This window comes from Canis lupus, chromosome 6 (assembly GCF_011100685.1).
Source record: "Canis lupus familiaris isolate Mischka breed German Shepherd chromosome 6, alternate assembly UU_Cfam_GSD_1.0, whole genome shotgun sequence".
NCBI classification, from domain to species: Eukaryota; Metazoa; Chordata; class Mammalia; order Carnivora; family Canidae; genus Canis; species Canis lupus.
This window is the reverse complement of record NC_049227.1, coordinates 38,823,722-38,836,442: the sequence shown is the minus strand read 5'-3', so window position 1 is coordinate 38,836,442 and position 12,721 is coordinate 38,823,722. Positions and strand designations below refer to the sequence as shown.

At 50.9% G+C, this 12,721-nt stretch overlaps 2 long non-coding RNA genes across 2 annotated transcripts; one reads left to right on the top strand and one right to left on the bottom strand.

Annotated features, from left to right (window-relative positions):
* Positions 1-3,788: 3,788 nt before the first annotated feature.
* On the bottom strand, positions 3,789-5,936 carry LOC119872215. Its single transcript, XR_005360972.1, has 2 exons — positions 5,319-5,936; positions 3,789-4,758 (listed from the first exon to the last, which is right to left on the bottom strand). It is a non-coding gene; the product is annotated as an uncharacterized LOC119872215 (long non-coding RNA).
* Positions 5,937-6,055: 119 nt separating this feature from the next.
* Positions 6,056-8,809, top strand: LOC119872214. The gene is made up of 3 exons (XR_005360970.1): positions 6,056-6,237; positions 6,699-6,753; positions 6,973-8,809. It is a non-coding gene; the product is annotated as an uncharacterized LOC119872214 (long non-coding RNA).
* The last annotated feature ends 3,912 nt before the right edge of the window (positions 8,810-12,721 follow it).

Below are 12,721 nucleotides of genomic sequence, written 5' to 3'. Positions count from 1 at the left end.
ACAGGAGAAGCATTAAAGTGTTAATGGGCTACGTTACATGTATAGTTGCAAACACAAGAAACCAAACAAAATAAAAACTAGTCTGGCAAGGAGAATTCAGTAGTATGATAATGATGAAAACGTTTTAACTTTTGTAACAACAGCAGCAGCCACATCCTCCAACTCCCAAAAGAAAAGGCAGCAGAAAGTTCAGCAGACAAGCTGGGAGCGTGTCTGTCATTAGATGGATTTCCTTCAAAAGCAGGCGGACGGGAAACCGGCCTTGATTCATGGAACAGGAGGGATGTTCAGGGGACCTTTGGTGAGCTGGTGGGACCCGGTCCATGGAAGCTTTCTGTGATGCTCCAGTTGAAGGAAGAGAGGCAGGTGCTGACGGTGGTGGTGACGGTGGTCCTGCTCACGCCCAGGACGCTCTGCCTCTCCCAGCAGTGCGCCACCTTCCCAAGTCCCCAGGATGAGTCATGCTCCAGGACTGTGGCCGCCAGCTAGAATCTCTCCCCTAAGGAACCTGGTGGGAGGGCCAGAGCTCCTTTTCTGCCCCATTCAGATAAACCGTCCCAGGAGAGGACATAAAGTGGCCCGTGTGTCCTGGCCCTGGGATGGGTCCAGGCAGGTCAGCTGGCCTCCACGTGGCCACAGGATAGAGTTTGTTAACAGAAAGGAGGAAGAGGGAAAGATGTTGATGAGTAAGAAGCACACTCTCAGTAAGCGGGAGACATTAAAATAAAGACATTTTTGGAAAAAAAAAAAAAGACATTTTCAGGCACATCTCGGTAGCCCCCACACACTGTTCTTGGGAAGCCCGGACGAAGGATGTGCCCTTCGGGAGGAGTGCACCAAGCAGTGGGGAAATGTGGGCCGAGGAACACAGAGCCGAATCACAGAAGAGTGGTGAGGGGAACCTCTAGGATGCCGGAGAAGGGGTGTGCCGGGGTGACCGCTGTGCCCCACGCAGAGGGCAGGCAGGCCTCACAGGGACACCGGGACACAAGCAACAGGCAGGCCGACATCGTTACCATCGTGCCCTCTGTCACTGCAGTCTTTTCTCACTGATGAGCCTACCGGAGGATGTGCTCCACCTGGAAACGGAGGCAGAGGAAGACATGGGACCCGGGCAGGGTGTACAAGCCGAGAGAAAGGCAAACGGGATTCCAAGGATGACAGTGAAGGGATGTCCCAGACAGGAGGAAGACGGGCATCCCAAGGAGGGATGCAGCCAACAAGGAGAAGTGGGGACTTAGTCGCTAATGGGATTGACCTTGCAGGGCTTTGGAAAGTGAAGGTAGGTGCAAACAAAAATGAACACCCCCAACAAAAGCAGTCATTAACTTCAGGGGGCGGGGGTCAAGTTAAGAGAGGAAGCAGACCTAAGAAGTAGGCTGCGAGGCCCACCCAGGGCCCCCAAAGCCTCATTCCATGCTGCCATCAGCCCACCTCGAGCTCCAGGATCTTGTCAACTAAACCAAATTCAGGTGCGGTGGAGCCTTCAGGGATGCGGCTGCTCCCACTCTGAGGACCTGCGAACCTGAGTTCACCTGGCACCCAACACCCCTGGCGAGCCAGGGGCAGCACAACCGTCGTCCACCAGCACACATAGCAGTCGCTGGTCGACGTCTGAAATCCAGCGGGCATGTGCTGCTCCCTTCTCCGCCAGGGAGCAGGGAGTGTGGCTTGTCCGGAGTCCCTGGCAGTGGTGCTCCGTGACCCTCCGTGCCACCCTCCAGGCCGTGGGCTCCAGTTTCCGAATCATCCGTCCTCCTTAGGAATGGTCCCTGTCCATAGTGGAATAGCTTCCTCTGCTAACCTTTCTTACCTGTAGAAAGTGAGGAATCGGGGCACCTGGATGGCCGCGTCAGTTGGGCGTTTGTACATCTGCCTTCAGCTCAGGTCATGATCCGTGAGCCCTGGGATGGAGCCACGTGTTGGGCTCCCTGCTCAGCGGGGAAGACTGCTTCTCTGTCTCCCTCTGCCTGCCCACCCTGCTTGTGCGCTCTTTTTCTCTAAAATAATACATAAAATCTTTTTTTTTTAACTGTGCACCAAAAAAAAAAAACTGTACCTGTAATTTATCTCTCACCCAAATAAGACTTAAAACCAATAATTAGTTTTTTATTTTTTTAAAAAAAGTATATTTATTTATTTTTGAGAGAGCATGGGAGAGGGACAGAAGGAGAAGCAGACTCCCCCGCTGAGCCAGGAGCCAGACATGGGGCTCGATCCCAGGACCCCTGGATCATGACCTGAGCTGAAGGCAGACGCTTACCAGACTGAGCCACTTGGGCACCCCAACCGTTAGTTTTTAAAAGCCACTTGAGGACATTGGCCAGTCTGACCTTTGGCATTTGTTGTCCTTGTTAGGTCTTGGTTGACTGAAACACCGAATACAAAATACGCTCCGCTTGTCTCTCACAATGCTTGGGATCGTTCTCAGGCCATTCTGCCCTTCTGCACTCTGATACGTGGTGCTCAGATGCCGCCACAGAACCGTTATTCTGAGCAGGCAGGCATCCAACGAATCACAGCATGTCAACAAAAGACCAAAGCCTCAATGGTCAAATGTGGTCTTTTAAGAGCTTGTGGGATTTTCTTCAGGAGGGGGGGTGTTGTTGAGAAAGTCTAATAAGGGAAATGGCACACAACTGGGTGAGCAGAAAAGTTGCTGTCAGGACGAGGCCAGACATCCTGTGACCTGTCATCTGTGTCCACCACATGATTGTCAGGATTTTCTCAGAATCCATAAACAAGGGCATCGTTTTCTTTGTTATCTCTACAAAACCTACTCAGGGACAGAACAACCAGACCTGCTGATCTGCTAATGAATTTGCCTCGAAAAATGTGTAAAATAGATTCACCTTTGCTAGACCGTATCGTCTGTTTACCCTTTCTCTTTTTATAAATATTTATTTATCTACTTATTTATTCTTCCAGCTTCATTGAAGTATAATTAGCAAATAAGAATTGCATATATTTACAGTGTACAACGTGGCTTCGTATATGTATACATTGTGACATGATTACCACAATTAAGCTAATTAACACATCCATCACCACCTGTAGTAACTTTGTGTGTTGTGAGAACACTTGAGGTGTATGTAATCTCTTAGCAAACTTCAAGTACACAATGCACTATTATTAACTACGGTGAAGGAGCTCTATATTAGATCCCTAGAACTTATTAATCTTATAACCAGAAGCTTGTACTCTTTAACCAACGTCTCCCCATTTCCCCCACCCCATAGCCCCAGCAACTACCACTATGCTCCTGTGACCTTTTCAGATTTCACATATAAGTGAGGTCATACAGTCTTTCTGTATCTGTGATCTTTCTGTATAAAGTGTGTATATCCTAACAAATACACACAAATGCATCTTATTTCAATGCCACTTCAAATCAGTGGGGAATGAAATGATTATCCCGTAAACACCATTGAAAAAAAAATCAGCGAATATACAATATCTCTGTACTTTCCATCATTCACAAAAATGGTTTTAAACCCTAAGGTACAAATACATTGGAAAAAATATAGAAGTGTTTAGAACCCTGGAATGCACAAACCGAATGCCAATGCCATAAAGATGAAAATATTTAAATGTAGGGGATCCTGGGTGGCTCAGCATTTTAGTGCCTGCCTTCAGCCCAGGGCGTGATCCTGGAGTCCCAGGATTGAGTCCCGCATCAGGCTCCCTCCATGGAGCCTGCTTCTCCCTCTGCTTCTGTGTGTGTGTGTGTGTGCGTGTGTCTCTCATGAATAAATAAATAAAATCTTAAAAAAAATAATATTTAAATGTAAATGCTATTCAAAGTTTTATTTTTTGAATTTGTCCTATGGAATGATATTGAGTCATACATTCAACTAGACAACAAATTTGGGTAAAATTTTTTAAAAAGTGTGTAAATGAGAGATAGAGAGTATCTGTGTGTTAGATGAGAGTTTGGGGCATAAGGGGAGGGGTACCAGATATGGAGTCAGGAGCCTTCAGCCATACTGTGTGCAGTCTTCCTTTCTGGTGGGAGCACAGAAGGAAGGTGGGATATACATCTGAAAAGTTAAGTGTCACTGCAGACGTGGAGTTCATGTCTGGAGAATAATGGGGAACACATCCTGACCCCTCTCTGTCGGGACTGGCTCCTTGACCCCATAGCCCACCTTCCTACTCAGCCTCAGCAGCCATCTTCCACACCCACGCCCACCTCACCCCCACCAGGCCCAGCCTCTCTGTTCTAGCCCAGTCTCCTAGGCCCTCTACAAACACTGGCCTTTGCCAGGGCAAGTTTGTCAGCCCAGGAGCTCCACCCTCTTCCTTCTTTTGACAACTTCCCTCTGCCTACAAGCCCCACTTGTCCGGGCTGGGTGACAGCTTCCTTACCTCCTCCAGAAAGAATGAGTCACCCCTTGGCACTTTGATCTGTGTTTTTCAATGCACTTATCACACTCATAGTAATTATCTGTTTATTATTTCTTGCCCCATTAGTGAACTCCCTGGGGTCATGCATTGTGGCTCACCCTCATCTCTGCAGCCCTATACCTCCTCAGGTCCACCACAGTGAGTACTGAACAAAGTCCTGAATGCACAGGCAGGTCTCCTGGTGTCTGTTCATTTCCTCTCCTCAGCGTGTCCTCCGTATGGGCCTGATTCTCATCCAAAAGCAAAGTTTGCATTATATCACCCCAATTCAAAATCCTTTCCTGGCTGACATTCACCAGGGAAACTCCTTCGAGTGTTGGCATTCAAGGCCTTGCCCATGTGCAGTGAAGGCTGTTAGGACAGTTAGAGAAAGGTCAGGTGAGAGTCACAGTCAGGGCCAGGGTTAGGCAAGCTGACCTTAAGTAAACTGACAGCCCAGGGTAGCACATAATTTCCTCTCTCCCTTCTTCAAACATACACTGAGCAGCATGGTCAGGACCTGCATTGGGCCTTAATAAAGATGAGGCTGATTCCGTTCCTATGCTGGTCCCAAAGAAGCCCGGACCCTTATTTTCTTGAATGTCCACCCTGGCCACTGTCTGACCCAAGTGATGTGCTGGGGACTGCTTAAGCAGCAGCTCTGGGGAGTGGGGTGGGGTGGGGTGATTGCCAGAATCCACCAATTTTTATAATGAAAATTGATAAGGGTCCCTGGATGGCTCCGTCAGTTAAGTGTCGGCCTTCGGCTCAGGTCATGATCTCTGGGATCCTGGGATCGAACCCCGCATCGGGCTTCCTGCTCAGCGAGGGGTCTGCTTCTCCTTCTGCCTCCTCTCCCACTCATGCTCACTCTCTCAAACAAATAAATAAAATCTTAAAAGAAAAAAAAAAGTTGATAAAAAGGAAACCACCTTTAGAATGCAGTCAGGACGCCAGCAGGAGGCGCTCTTAGCCCCGTTTCTCCGGAAGAGCCGCCCCAGCAGGGAGAGTCACACCTGGCAGGTGGACGCTCCTTTACTACCGCAGCGGGAGGAAGCTTTCCTCCTGTCGCGGCAACGGCACAGCCAATGGGAGACTGCCACAGCCCAGCCAATGAGAAGCCCCCGTACTTAGACCTCCCGGCTTCCTCCAATGGCCTGAGAGTTTACAACAGCAGGGTGCTCGCGGCCCCACCCACGGCCTAACCTGGCGGCGTGAGCGGCGGGAACCGTCGCGTCCTCGCTGCGCTCGAGCTGCCACCACGGGCACTGGCTGTAGGGTCGGAAGTCAGGTCCCCCGGCCCGCGGTGCGGACGCGACACGTACGGAAACGTCAACAACAGGTCGCAGTGAAGGCAGCACAAGGCTTAGGAAGAGCGGTTTTATTCGCTGTTTTTAAAGTGCTCAATCCCGAGAGGACGGAAGTGTTTTCAGTTACGGCTTTTAAAGACCCTGAACAGGGGGCGGCCAGCTCAGCGGACGCTGCGTGTCTCGGGGGGCGCGCCCTCCTCTGCCTGCCGCCCCACGCGTGGCGGCGCCGCGCGCACACCCCCGCCCGGCAGCCTCTGCGGCCGGAAGTCGGCCGGCGGCTTCCCGGCACGCCCCGCGCGGTGGGCGCACTTCCGCCGGCGGTGTCCTGAGTCCCGCTGCGTCCGTGCGGAGGGCCGGGCGGGCCGAGGGGCCGCCTTCTCGCCCCGTGGCCGACCGCGCGGGGCATGGCCGCCGCCGGGCCGCGCTTTCTGCCGCTTTTCTTCCTTGCTGGCGGGTGGTGCTCCCCGCCGCCGGCCGCGCCCGCCTGCCGCTTGTCTCGCCCCGGGAGAGCCCGGTCTTGGAAGAGTTGAGGCGGGAGGAGGTGGGGTGCGGGCGGAGGCGTGGAGGTTCGGGGCCCCTGTGAGAGGGCTTCCGGATGCGGGCTTTATTAGGATTGGGGAGGCTCGGCTACACAGCTGAGGATTGTTAGGCACGTGGTTCGGGATCTGCGGTCCCGGTAAGGTGATGGTCTTGGCCTTGGAGCTGCAGTTGGAGCTTAATGCTACCTGTTGAAAGTTGTGCAGTTGGGGTTTTTTGCTTTTTTTTAAGATTTTTTATTTGAGAGGGAACACGAGCGAGGGGGTGGGGCAGAAGCAGGTCCCCCGTTGAGCAGGGAGCCCGACATGGGGCTCGATCCCAGGACCCAGAGATCATGACCCCAGCCAAAAGCAGATGCTTAATCCACTGAGCCACCCGGGCGCCCCGAGACTTGTGCGATTTTTAAATGGATTTTTGTGAAGTCAAGAGAGTCCGGTTGTTTGCAGCTTTTGTTTCCCTGGCCAGGTGTTCCTGGCATGATCAAGCCCCAAAATACAGTCACGTTACTTGCTTCACCCGTGTGAGTCACCAGTCACGGTCCTTGGTTAATTGTCCTCAAAGGAATCCTGTAAAGGGTTTGCTTCTGTGTAGGATGGGGGTCATATTTCGGGGTGGGGGGGAGTAGTGGGCTTGCCCCGAGAAGGCCACCTTTTCAGCTCGGTTAGCCTTCCAGAATTACAGCACCGCGGAGCTCATAAAAAGGACCGAGTCCTGAAAAACACCTCTTATTCTTACATAGGAAGAAGGAGCTGCCAAATTGAAACGAATAGATGCTTATTAATACCTCAGAAGCGGGATCCCTGGGTGGCGCAGCGGTTTGGCGCCTGCTTTGGCCCAGGGCGCGATCCTGGAGACCCGGGATCAAATCCCATATCGGGCTCCTGGTGCATGGAGCCTGCTTCTCCCTCTGCCTGTGTCTCTGCCTCTCTCTCTCTGTGTGACTATCATAAATAAATGAAAATTAAAAAAAAAAAATACCTCAGAAGCATTACTGCTCCCCAGCCAGCTGCAACCCACAGAATATTTAGGGGCCCATTGCATTTACTCTGGAGAGAGGTGTGTGCCTGTGATCCATGCCCTGTGGTCAGTGCTTCGGAAGTGAGAATGCTCCAGGCTTATCGAGATCTTGCAATGGCCCTGGGGCGTCTGACTCCTGGCCCTATGCTTCCCCACTGCTCCCTGCTCCCGTCTGAGCTCATTTCTTCATCTGTACAGTGGGGAGGACGATGCTTTGAGCAGAATAAGGAGGAAGCGAGGCCACGTGTTGAGTATGGCAGCCAGCCGTTGTTGGAACCAAAGTCCGCACGGTCCTGGAGCTGCGACAGGCGTCACCGGCCAGGGCTGCTCTGCGTATTATGCATCTAGAACAGATGGAGGGCCCAGAGTTAGCAAGTTAGGGAGGACTTGGAGGGTTAACCAGGTTGGGAGCCCGCTGGAGAAGTGGACAGGAAATTAATGCCTTCAGCTCAGTCTTCCTTCCTCCCTTTGCCACACTGCTCCCCACCCCTGCCCCCCAGGACAGGTGCAGCAGCAACATGAAACAAACTCAACCGGTTTTAAGCAGATTTAAACAATCAGAACAGGCTCAGGAGGCTTAGAGGCCCCTGCCTCAACAGGCAGTAACTTTTTTTTTTTTTTTTTTTTAAAGATTTCTTTGAGAGAGAGGACAGAGGGAAAGAGAGTCCTCACGCCAGGGAGCCTGACCTGGGGTTCATCCCAGGACCTGAGCCAAAATCAGGAGTTGGCTTTGCAACAGGCTGAGCCACCTAGACACCTCCAGGCATGAATTTTTCAATTGTTTGAGTTTGGGACGGTCTCGGGGAGGCCTGGAGTACCTGGGCATTTGGGGCAATTGGGGGCCTTAGGGATGTGGCTATTTACCAATCCGTAGCGGACATCCAGTTGGGGCCCTGTCAGAGCATCCCCGCTGAAAATCTGCCTGTTTAGGGAGCATGGGGCTTCAGTCCAGGCCCTGGCATGTGAACGACAGGATCTCCTCTGAGAGCTGGGGTCTCCCAGTGAAGCCTCGGCTTCCCGGGGCCCCTGGACATTTGAGTGGCACCTGTATGGAACTTTGCTAGGTGTGCAGGTCTGCCCATCTTAGACTTGGGGAAATCTTTCCCCTTCCCTGTTCCTAGCTGACACATTTCCTGTCTGCTCGCTCTCCACACCAGTGCTCCCCTCTTTCGCAACACCTTACTGGTGAATTCAGCCCTGACACCGCATCATTAGCAACTGGGGAGCTAGTGCTTCATTCCTTAAGGGCAAGGAAGACAACCTTCAAACTGCCAGGACACGAGGAAAAATATTTGTATTTGTATTTGGTAAAGGGAAAAAATAGAAATCACTACACAACTCTAGAAAAGTCTTTTTAGAAAAGAAAGTAGTTTGACAATACATATCAAATAAGTTTATAGCCTAGTGATTTCCCTACTAGGGATATAACTTCAGGAACTAATCAGAGAATTTTTTTAGGGGCACCTAGGTGGCTCAGTGGTTGAGCCATCGGGAAACTGCCCAATATGTTACATTTTAAAAGCAGATTGAAAAAACAAAAAATAAAAAATAAAAAAAATAAAAGCAGATTGAGGGCAGCCCGGGTAGCTCAGTGGTTTAGCGTCTGCCTTCGGCCCAGGGCCTGATCTGGAGACCCGAGATTGAGTCCCACATTGGGCTCCCTGTGTGGGGCCTGCTTCTCCCTCTGCTTCTATCTCTCTCTCTGTGTAATAAATAAATAAAATCTTAAAAATAATAATAATAAAATAATAATAATAATAAAATAATAATAAAAATAATTAAAAAATAATAATAAAAATAATAAAAGCAGATTGAAATAATATAAAAGGGAAAAATGGAATTTGTAGCTTACTTTATTAAATACAAATTTGTAAGCTGTTTCTTTAATCAGTTGATTCCATAAAATTGCCATTATGTGCCAGGCACTGAGGGGTATACTAGTAAGATCTTAAAAATGTAGTTTTCAAGGGGTCCTTGGCTGGCTCAGTCCATAGAGCATCTGACTATTGATCTCAGGGCTGTGGGTTCAAGCCCCACACTGGGTAGAGAGATTATTTTTTTTAATTATTCTTTTTTTTAAATTTTTTAAAAACGTAATTTTCAAAAAGGTAAAGGCATGACTTCCAAATAAATATAAAATGGGGATGTGTCAAAAATTTTAACTCATTAATGAATGAGGAAACCAAGAGGTTGTCAAAAGTGGTTTAAAGGGGAATCTGAAGGGCAGCCCAGGTGGCTCAGCGGTTTGGCGCTGCCTTCAGCCCAGAGCCTGATCCTGGGGACCCGGGATCAAGTCCCACGTCGGGCTCCCTGCATGGAGCCTGCTTCTCCCTCTGCCTGTGTCTCTGCCTCTCTCTCTCTCTCTTTGGGTCTCTCATGAATAAATAAATAAAATCTTAAAAAAAAGAAAAAAATAAAGGGGAATCCAAAGAAAAGACATCTATAGGAAGTCAGGAGTGTGCTAATTGGATGCAAAACTGGTCAGTATGCTACAGAGCAAGAAAACTGTAATGTTCAGAATCCTCTTTTTCACAGGATGGAGGGGGCAGACGGGGTAAAACAGCCTAGTTGAAGGCCACTGTACAGAGACCCTCCTAGAATCAATGCTTCCGGAGAACCCGCTCTCTGAGCTCTGCTCTCCGCTGGAAGCATGGCCATCACCGTTGCATGTCTCAAAGTCTCCTGCGGTTTTTCCCAACAAACTAGAGAAGTTCCTGGCCTGGTGGAACTATCCTTCAATCTAGTTGATAAACATACAATAACTTTTTTGAGATTTATTTATTTGTTTATTTATTGAGAGAGAGAGAGAGGCAGGCAGGCAGAGACACAGGCAGAGGGAAAAGCAGGCCCCACGCAGGGAGCCCGACATGGGACTCGATCCCGGGTCTCCAGGATCACGCCCTGGGTTGAAGGCGGCGCTAAACTGCTGCGCCACCAGGGCTGCCCAACATACAGTAACTTTAATAAATGTATAAGCTGACCGTTTTTTCACCAAAAGGTAAAATGACTTTTCTGAGGTCATCTCAGATTTTATTTATCAGTTAAGGAGGGACCCAGTAAGATTTTACATATAACCTGTTCTTTTTTTTTTTTTAAGATTTTATTTATTTATTCATGAGAGACACAGGCAGAGGGAGAAGCAGGCGCCCCGCAAGGAGCCGGAGGCGGGACTAGATCCCGGGATCACGCCCTGAACCAAAGGCAGAGACGGTCAACTGCTGAGCCACTCAGGTGCCCCCATACAACCTGTTCAAAAGAGAGTGCAAAGCACCACACATTTATACTCAGGCAAGGATTGCTGGAATGAATTTGTCAACTGATGGAAACCGGCAGAGCTGTCAAGACACCGGGAACAACTGGTTGCATTGGTGGGATGTAACTTATTTTTCTAGAGACAAGAAATATTTGCATTGGGGGACACCTGGGTGGCTTAGTGGTTGAGCGTCTGCCTTCAGCCCAGGGCGTGACTCCAGGGTCCTGGGATCGAGTCCCACATCAGGCTCCCAGCATGAAGCCTGCTTCTCCCTCAGCCTGTGTCTCTGCCTCTCTCTCTCTCTCTCTCATAAATAAATAAATAAAAATCTTTAAAAAAAAAAAAGAATTATTTGCATTACTGTCATTTTTCTGCCAATTAAGTTTTGTCCCTACAGAGCTGTAAATAGCCTAATCAGACAGAAAGGCACACACCCCATGGGATCCGATCATCTCTGGGGACACCAGCGCTGCCACCAGGGACCTCTTGTTACCGTGTTTGCCCAGAGCACATCTGTACTTGTGCCCACGGTGCTGAGTAGAAGAGTCACAGACGGGAAGCCGTAAAAGGTGCCGCCTATGAAGATGGGGTTAGGGCCTTCCAGGTGGAGGAGCACATGCGGAGGTCCCGGAGGGCAGAGGGCTTCGAGAACGGGTGGGGGGTTGGGGGGGACCACGCATCCTCCTGTGCTTGGACCCTGGAGCAGCCGAGCCAGGAAGGGGCAGCAGGGAATGTGGGGCCTGAGAGGAGTCGAGCCCCTTCCAAGCACACTGCCCCCCCCCTGCCCCCCCGCCCCGTACATTGTCACAGGAGGAAGCATCCTGATGGAACTTGGTCGAACTCCCCTGGTTGCCGTTGGCCGGTCCCGGCACAGCTGTTGAGCTGAGAGCCCAGGAGAAGGACTTGGAGGCCCCGCTCGTGGCTGGAGCCCCTGCGCCCCGCTGAAGGATCCTGTTGCCAGTACTGGGGGGGGGAGTACCTGGGGCACTTGCCTGCACCCCAGTGGCAGGCCCCACAGACCCGTGGCTGCTCAGGCCCTTGTGGTTCCTGTGACTGATGGCAAGATGCACCCCAGCAACAGCCATCAGGAAACTGCAAAAACAACCCCGATTTTATTACTCACAAGTGCTGTAGGGGACACGGTATGCCCAAGGGCCACCCAGTGAGGTCGCAGGGAGGCGGGAGGAGTGCCGGCCTGGGCTCTGCCTCTATTAGGGTCCAGGGAAGGCTGGGCTCTCTTAGCCTCACTCTTTACTGGTGAGTTTAAGCAGCGGGAATTAGGGCATGGGAAAGGGGGAGTAGGGTCCTTGGAGGGTCCAGGTCTCTAGCTCAGCCAGGGCTTTCGGCAAGGGACCAGCCTGGCCCCTTGTCCAGTTGTTAACTAGTAGCTTGTCGAGCGGCTGGCGGTTATGTTTATTCCAGAAGGACGTGTGGACGCCTCTGATCTGTGAGGCTCGGTGTCAGGACTCCTGCTACCCCCTGCCTGACTCAGCTTCTAAATCCCCTGGAATTTCCCAGGGGGCAGGGGTGTCTTGTTTGAGGAGGCAACTCTAGGACAGCTCCAGGACAGAGGCCGGTCACCAGCAAGACCAAGCCTCCAGGGGACAGGAAGGGGCTGGAATTCATCATCATCACGCCCACAGGATGAGGCCTCCATGGAAATCCCTGAAGTATGGGGTTCAGGGAGCTTCCAGATTGGTGCTGGGAACACGGCACATCCCAACTCCGCGACACGGTAGCTCCTGCGTTCGGGTCCTCCCTGACCTTGCCCGTGTGCCCCTTCATCCAGCTCTTCACCTGTACCCTTTATTATAAAATAAATTGATAAACATCAGCATGGCTTGAGTTCCGTGAGCCATTCTATTCTAACAAATAATTGAACCTGAGGAGGGGGTCCTGGGAACCCCGGACTTGTAGCCAAGTCAGAAGTCTGGGTGACCTGAGGACCCACTCTCTGGGATTGGCACCTGAAGTTGGTGGGGGGGATCCTATGAGGCTGAGCTTTCACCCTGTGGGGTCTGTGCCAAGTCCTGTTGGCGTCCACAGAAAATTGGAGAACTGCTCGGTGAGCAAAATCCCATACGTGTGGTGTCAAAGTATTGTGTACACAGAGAAGTGTTTTCTTTGCAGTTGGGTATGGGTGAGGAGACCCGATGAGTCAGGGGTGACTCGCCTTAGGCCTGGAGCACTTGGGTAGATGGAAATGCCATTTTCTGAG